Source organism: Sciurus carolinensis, chromosome 2, assembly GCF_902686445.1.
Source record: "Sciurus carolinensis chromosome 2, mSciCar1.2, whole genome shotgun sequence".
In the NCBI taxonomy this organism is placed as follows: domain Eukaryota; kingdom Metazoa; phylum Chordata; class Mammalia; order Rodentia; family Sciuridae; genus Sciurus; species Sciurus carolinensis.
The window spans coordinates 90,880,262-90,889,418 of record NC_062214.1 but is presented as its reverse complement, the minus strand read 5'-3'; positions in this window follow the sequence as shown (position 1 = coordinate 90,889,418).

Genomic DNA, 9,157 nt, shown 5'->3' with positions numbered 1-9,157 from the left:
AGGAAAACCTAAACAAATCTATGTTATCAGAATTGAACATGTTTCAGTGTAGCTGTGTGCTGACATTTGAGAATAAAACTGCATCATGAAGCTATACATGAAAACATTTTTATATATGATATTATATGTAACAATATAAACATACCCGTCAAAAATCTATGATTTTCATATAACTTCCCATCATTATGCATGCAAGGTCTTTTGTGCTGTGCGGTAGTGTTAGGTGTAGGAGTACACTGAGCAGTAGGGCTAGGGTTAGGGTTAGGGAATGAAAAAGTGAATAAAAAAAATGAAAACAAGTTGAAATTATGTAGGAAAACATAAATATAAATGATTTCAGAATCAAACATTTCTGAATATCTATGTGCAGACACTTGGAATTAAATATGTATCATCAATTCATATGTGCAAATATATTTATGTATAAAATATTATATGTGAGAATAAAAATGTACCTGTCATAATATCTATGATTTTCATATAAATTCCCATGATTATACGTGCAACAGCATTTGTGCTTTGTGATAGGATGAGGGGTAGGAGTACATTGAGGGGTAGGGCTAGTGTTAGGGTTAGCCAATGGACATATATTTCAACACAAATTAATAAAAAAAATGAAAATATATGTGAAAAGATGTTGGATAACCTATATAAATATATATTTTTAAAAATCAGACACATTTCCTAGTAGCTCTGTGCTCACATTTTGAATTAAAGTGCACCATGGATTTATACATGAAAAAAATATGTATACGTGATTATATATGCAAGAACTTTGTGCTCTGTGATACATGTAGGTGTAGGTAGGGTTAAGTTTAGGGTAAGGGAATGAACATATCTATCAATATACATGAATAAAAAATGAAAATATCCATAGTTATGTAGGAAAACCTATAAAAATATATATGTTGATCTTGGGTTTAGCATATATAGCTTTCACAATGCTGAGGTATGTTCCTATTATCCCTAGTTTTTGTAGTGTTTTGAGCATGAATGGATGCTGAATAAAGGGAGAAAAATTCAAACATTCCCTCTCAAATTTGGAACAAGTCAGGGATGCCCTCTTTCACCACTTCCATTTGACATAGTCCTCAAAACCCTAGCCAGAGCAATCAGAGAAAAGAAATAAAATGATACAAATAGGAAAAGAAGAACTCAAACTATCCCGATTTGCTTATGATATGATTCTATATTTAGAAGACCCGCAAAACTCTATTAGAAAGCTTTTCAAACTCATAAGTGAATTCAGCAAAGTAGCGTGGTTTTAAATCAATACCAATAAATCAACTGCATTTTAAACACCAAAGATATATCAGCTGAAAGAGAAATAAGGAAAACTAGTCCCTTTACAATAGCCTCAAAAAAAAAAATATTTGGGAATCAACCTAACAAAAGAGGTGAAAGACCTCCGTAATGAAAATTACAGAACACTGAAGAAAGGAATTAAAGAAGACCTCAGAAAATGGAAAGATCTCCCATATTCCTGTATAGGCAGAATAATATTATCAAAATGGCCATACTACCAAAAACAGTGTACAGATTTAATGCAATTCCTATAAAGATACCAATGATGTTCTTCACAGAAGAGACAATCTTGAAATTCATTTGAAAAAATAAGAAGCCCAGAATAGCCAAAGCAATTCTTAGCATGAAAAGTAATGCAGGAAGCATCACAATATCAGAACTTAAATTATACCACAGAGCTATAGTAACAAGAACAGCATGATATTGGCACCAAAGCAGACATGAAGATGAATGGAACAGAATAGAAGACAGAGACGAACCCACATGAATACTGTTATCTTATCCTAGACAAAGTCACCATAAATGTAAATTGGAGAAAAGATAGCCTCTTCAACAAATGGCGCTGGGAAAACTGGGAATCCATTTGTAATAGAATGAAATCAAACCCCTATATCTCGCCCTGCGCAAAACTCAACTCTAAGTGGATCAAAGACCTAGGTATTAGACCGGAGACCTTGCACTTACTAGAAGAAAAAGTAGGCCAAACTCACCAACATGTCAGCTTGGAAACTGAATTCCTCAACAAGACTCCTAAAGCACAAGAGGAAAAATCAAGAATCAATAAATAGGATGGTATCAAACTGAAAACTTCACAGAGGAGGAAACAATCAAGAATGCATACAGAGATCCTACAGATTGGGAGAAAAACTTCACCACCAGTACCTTAGATAAGGCATTAATTTCCAGGATATACAAAAACTCAAAAAATTTAGCACCAGAAAAATAATTAATCCAATCAATAAATGGGCAATGGAACTGAACAGACACCTCACAGAAGAAGAAATACGAATGGGCAACAAATATATGAAAAAAATGTCCAACATCACTAGCAATTAGAGAAATGCAAATTAAAACTACACTAAAATTCCATCTCACTCCAGTTAGAATGGCAGTTAAAGAATGCAAGTAACAATAAATATTGGCAAGGATGTGGGGAGAAATGTACTCTCATACATTGTTGATGGGACTGCAATTTGGTGCAACTACCATGGAAAGCAGTATGGAGATTCCTTAGAAAACTCGAAATGGACCCACTATCCCACTCCTCAGTCTTTATACAAAAGACTAAAAAACGGCATTCTACAGTGACACAGCCACATCCAAGTTTATAGCAGCTCAACTCACAAAAGCCAAGCTATGGAAACAAACTAGGTGTCCTTCAACAGATGAATGGATAAAGAAAACGTGGTATATATACACTGTGGAATATTACTCAGCCATAAACAAAAATGAAATTATGGCATTTGCAGGTAAATGGATCGATGGAGAATATCATGCTAAATGAAATAAGTCAATCCCCAAAATCCAAAGACTGCATGTTCTTTGATTTGTGGATTCTAACCCAAAACAGGGGAAGTTGGGGAGGGGAATAATAGAAATAGATTGAACTGGATAGGGTGTAACAGAGAGAGGGGACGGGGAGGAGAATAGGAAGGACAGTAGAATTAATTGGTCATAGTTTCCTAGCCTTATATTTGTATACACTAGCAGGGTAACTCCACATCATGTATGACACAAGAGTGGGAACCTAATAGTATAAGTTATACTTTATGTGTGTGTATTCTGCCAAAATACATCCTACTGTCATGTATAACTAAAAGTAAAAAATACATTATGGTAATACATTGTGGAATTAAAACTGGGTCATGGATTCATACATGAAAATATATTTATAGATATGATATATGTGAATATATAAGTACCTGTCAAAATATTTATGATTTTCATATAAATACCCATAATTATACATGCAATGTCTTTTGAGCCTAGGTAGTATTAGAGGGAGTAGTACATTGAGGGTTAGGGTTAGTGTTAGGGTTAGGGAATGAACATATATTTCAATATAATTGAATTTAAAAATTAAAGTAAATGTGAAATTATGTAGGAAAAAATATATATGTGTTTTTAAAATTGGATATATTTCAGAGTAGCTGTGTGCTGACATTTGAGATTAAATTGGGCCATGGATTCATATATCAAAATATATTAGGGCTGGGGATATAGCTCAGTTGGTAGAGTGCTTGCCTCTCATGCACAAGGCCCTGGGTTCAATCCCCAGGACCGCAAAAAAAAAAAAATATATATATATATATATATATATTATTTATGTTTATGATATTATATTTGAGTATATAAATGTGCTTGTCAAAATATCTATGATTTTCATATAAATGTTCATGATTATGTATGCAAAGGCTTTTGAACTTTGCGGTCATGTTAGGATAGCAGTACATTGAGGGGTAGGGCTAGGGTTAGGGTTAGGGTTAGGGAATGAATAGGTATATATAAATTTAAATGATTAAAAATTAAAACATGAAATTATGTTAAAAAAACTATAAAAATTGGTATGTTTTCACAAATTCATAGGTGTCAGTCTAGCTTTGTGTTGACATTTTGGTTTAAAACTGGGCAATGGATTCATACATTTAAATATATATATATATGATATTATATGAGTGTATATAAATGTCCCTCTCAAAATATCTATGATTTTTTATGATTTTTATATAAATGCCCATGTTTATATGTGCAAGGGCTTTGCACTTTGTGGTAGAGTTAGGGGAAGGTGTTCATTTAGGGGTAGGGCCAGGTTTAGGATTAGGAAAAAAATATTTATATCAATATAAGTGAACAAAGAAATGAAAATACAGGTGAAATTATGTAGGAAAATCTATGTAAATATACCTGTTTTCACAAACTCATAGGTTTCAGTCTAGCTTTGTGCAGATACTTTAGTTAAAACTGGGCCATGGACTCATACATGAAAATATTTATATATACATGTGATATTATATGAGAGTATATAAATGTACCTCTCAAAATTTCTATGATTTTCATATTAATTAATATGTGCAAGAACTTTTTCACTCTTTGTGGTTCTGGGGATTCAAACCGTGGTCCTCGCGAATGCCAGGCGAGCACTCTCCAAGAGGAGCTATCTCTTGAGCTCCTTTTTCACTCTTTGGTAGTGTTAGGGGTAGGAGTACATTGAGGGCAAAGCTAGGTTTAGAGTTAGGGAATGGACATATATATCAATACAAATGAAAAAAATGAAAATATATGTGAAATTATGTAGGAAAACCTATATACATATATATGTATTCAAAAACTCATAGGTGTCAGTCTAGCTGTATGCTGGCATTTTGGTTTAAAACTAGGCCAAGGATTCATACACGAAAATACATTCATAAACATGTTATTTGTTTGCACATATAAATGTACCTGTCCAAATATCTATGATTTCACATAAATGCCCCTGATTATAAATGTAAGGACCTTGGTGCTTTGTGGTAGTGTTAGGGGTAGGAGTGCATTGAGGGTCTAAATGATTTTTGTAATCTAACCCCCAAAGTTTGTAAGCTGACCCCCAAAGGCACATTTTCTAAGCTCCAGAGTCTGCCCAGACCCCCCCAACTCCCCTCTGAAGCCTGGGATCTGCTGGTGCCTTCCTCCTCCCCTGGGCCAGGCCTGCCTGTCAGGGCCTGGGCTCTCCCAGCCTGAGGTGCTGTCCAGATACTGAGAGTTGGAAGCCTCTGCTTCCTCCAGAGATAGCATGGGAGCTGTCCAGCCTGGGAAGTCAGCACCAGTAATGGAGCTAAGAAGGGCCTCAGTGCCTGCCAAATCCAGGACCCCAGAGCCTCTGAGCTAAGCTAGCATAGCTGGAAGGAAGTGTGGAGGCCGTGCCCAACCATTCAAAGGAGGAAACCATGGACCGAGAGAACAAGGGTTGGCTCATGAACACATAGCCCCGCATAGCAGCAGCTCTGAGTCTAGCACTTCCCCCACATTACCACACTGTGGGTCCCCCACTACTTCACTACTCACTGGCTAGTGTCTGCTGGACACTTGTCTACCATTGACCATAATGCTTGCCTATACAGTCCTTTAATGGTGCTTTTATCATCTCACTTAATTTTTACAACCACGCTGTGATTAGCGATGGTGGCACTACTATCACTACCCCCATTTCCCAGATAGAGACTGAGGCACAGAGAGGTAGGGACTGGAGCCAGTCGTGAAAGCAGTGGGTCAGGAAAGGCCATCCAGCAAGGGGACTCCTGAGCTGGACTAAGAAGAGGCATTCAATAGGAGGGCGAGGGAAGGGGAAGGGCATGGAGGGAACAAGGCCTAGATTTATGAGGCTGGGGAGAGGGACAGACTGAAACAGACTGGCAAACAGCATGGCAGGAGCATAGGGCCCATGGAGAATGACAGGGTGAGGTCGAAATAGTGGGAGTGGTGGTCTGCTCCTCAGCCCAAAGTATTTGGAGGAGTAGATCCTGCCCCATGGTGTTCCCAAGGGGTTGTGCTCATCCCTCCATGTATGCTGCAAGTTCTCCAAGCAAGAATGTTATCCATCTCTGTGGGGTCTCCCTCCTCTCCAAGGACTGGCTACCGGAACAAAACCCCCCAGGCTCTGGCCTTTGCCAGTGCACCTGTCTGCCTTCTTTTGTGTTTAACTGAAGGGTGGGAGGAAGGATGATTGAGGGAAGTCCCAGTGGGAGAGAGACCACATCACTGTACTGACCTTGCCTCTGGAGGAGATGCAACAAGAGAATGAAGGGAATTCTCGTTCATTGAACATGAGTAGGTACTTTACACCAAACACTTTAAATATGTTATTTTATTTAACCCTCTGAACAATCTTCATTTTGCAGTTGAAGAAACTGAGGCTTGGAAAGGTGCGATAACTTACCTGAGGGGTTTGCCCTGCAGCCATTCTTCCCACAGCCTGCTCCCAGTGAGACAGACCCAGAGGTCAGGGGACTCCTCTGAAGGGAAGCTGTTGGCCTTGCTCACCCGCCCCCACCTTTCTCAGAACTGCGGTTCTAAGGTCTGAGGCTCTCCCATCCTCCCTGGTTCCATCCCCCTTTTTACACACAGGCATTTGCCTAATAATCCACTGCCACCTACTCCTGTCTTGGTGTCCACTTCTTGGCAGACCTGGGCTAACAGTTGCACAGCTGGTGGTAGCCAGGTGGGCACAGACCAACCCCTCTCTGTATCATATGCCACCTGCATCTGTGATGAAACATGGAGCCGGCTGCCTGGTTATCTTTAACATGCATGTGACAGAGTTCCCTCCTTCTGCAGCTCACTCAGTTCCTTCCAGAAGGAGTGACTAGCTGCGTCTGGAACTGCAGAGAACGCTGTGTGCCTGCCTTTCCCTGGACTCCAGTGCAGAAGACAATTTGTGAAGGTTTATTTTCCCCATGGAATGAGTCTTCAAGCCTGTTGTGCATCTGCCTCTCAGTTACAGTTTTTATTTTGCTTTAAATCTGAACACTTCCCTCTACAGTGATGATGCTCAAGGACTCCTGAGCTCTGCACAGTTCGTATAACCTGGAAGCAAATGAAATGGGAAGTAATCTTACAGATGGTATAGACAGACAACCCCAGATGGGGGAGAGAGCAAATTTCCTGGAAAGCTGTGTAAATAGACTCTTTCCACAAACTGAATCAAGTTTTATAAAAGGAAACCTGAATCTGTGGCTTATTCTCCCTTTTGTTCCCCATATTCAGAGTATACAGAGTGGTACTGGATAAATATTTTTAGAGTAAAAAAATGATTATTATTTAATTCTTTTTAGTTATAGACAACATCAGGACACACCCTGAGATAATCACAAAAGCATGGAGCACAATCTGCTCCAATTCAGTCCCTAGTACTTTCCTCCATTCCTGCTCCCTCCCTCCACTCCTCTGATCCCTTCTTAACCCATTTACAGTTTACAGTTCACTGCTTTTTAAAAATTAGAGTCATGTGGATACACCTGACTCGGGGACCTACCCTGCCACATCCCTGCATACACATACAAAATCTCAGCCAGATCATTCCACTCTTTTCCCCCTTTCCCATCCCTTCTTCTTCCTCCTCAATCCCCTTGTTCTACTCTATGTATCTTTCCTCTATTTTGATGAAATTCCCTCTCCCTTTTACCCCCTTTCTTTTTTTTTCCAAAAATGATTATTATTTATTTTTAGTTTTTTAAATTTTTGTATCATTTTATTTTTACAGACTGCATTTTGATTCATTGTACACAGATGGGGTACAACTTTTCATTTCTATGGTTGTACACAATATAGATTCACACCATTCATGAAATCATACATGTACATAGGGTAATGATGTCTGTCTCAGTCCACTATCTTTCCTTCCCCACCCCTCATGCCCCAATTCCATCTACACAATCCTAAGTTCCTCCATTTTTCTCTTACCCCCTCTGCCACCCCATCCCCTTTATGTATCATCATCCACTTATAAGAGAAAACATTCCGGCTTTTGGTTTTTGGGGATTGGCTTATTTCACTTAGCTTGATATTCTCCAACTCCATCCATTTACCAGCAAATGCCATAATTTTATTTTTTATGGCTGAGTAGTATTCCATTGTGTATATACACCACAATTTCTTTATCCATTTATCAATAGAAGGGCATCTAGGTTGGTTCCACAATCTAGCTATTATGAATTGAGCAGCTATGAACATTGATGTGGCTGGATTACTGTAGTATGCTGATTTTAAGTTCTCTGAGTATAAACTGAGGAGTGGGATAGTTGGTCAAATGGTGGGTCCTTTCCAAGTTATCTGAGGAATCTCCATACTGCTTTCCAGAGTGGCTGCACCAATTTGCAACTCCACCAGCAATGTATGAGTGTGCCTTTTTCCCCACATCCATGGCCAAACTTATTGTTGCTTGTGTTTTGATAATAACCTTTCTAATTGTAGTGAGATTAAATCTTAGGGTGATTTTGATTTGTATTTCTCTAATTATTAGAGATGTTGAACACTTTTTTATACATTTGTTGATCATCTGTATACCTTCTTGTGAAGTGTCTGCCCAGTTCCTTAGCCCATTTTTTGATTGGGTTCTTTGTATTTTTGTATAAAGTTTTTTAAGTTCTTTATGAATTTTGGAGATTAGTGCTCTATCTGAGTTGTGTGTGGAAAAGATTTGCTCCCTAAAAAATGATTATATTTTAATGAAGTCATTTTATAAGTTCAGAGTTCTGCATGACTAGTTTCTGGAAAACAGAATATATTATTAGCAACTAAATCGACAAAAGAATAATACATCATTCTTCCTGTTTTCAGAAATGTTTTAAAAGACCACTGAGTCCATACTTGAATCGAATGAATTCTAAATAGCTATGGCTACTGTCTCAAAGCCCCAAATGGAGAAGAGGAACATGACTGTTTTAAAGACTCCCAAGTTAGGAGATGAGAGGACATGTGGACTATAGATGTGTTGCACTTGGACATCCTAATGCCAACCTCCATGGTTTTTTTGCCCTTATCACAAACACCTTTCCACAGGGCTAGCCATTCTGACCTTAGTCAGCTGATGTCAGCCTCCGATCACAAGGGCAAATTATGGACTGCAAAGAAATCCAGCTGTGGTCCAGAAGAAAAAGGTCATGGAATAGCTGGGTGTTACAAGAATGCCGACACATCAGAAAGAAGAGAGTGCTAACCCCAAATAATGAATGCCTAGAATGATATTGTAGAGTTCCAAAACACAAACACACAGCTTACCCCAATACCTATCTTTTTTTTTTTTTCTTTTGGAGGTGCTAGTGATCCCACCCAGGGCTCATACATGCTAGGCAAGCACTCAACCACTCAGCTTCAT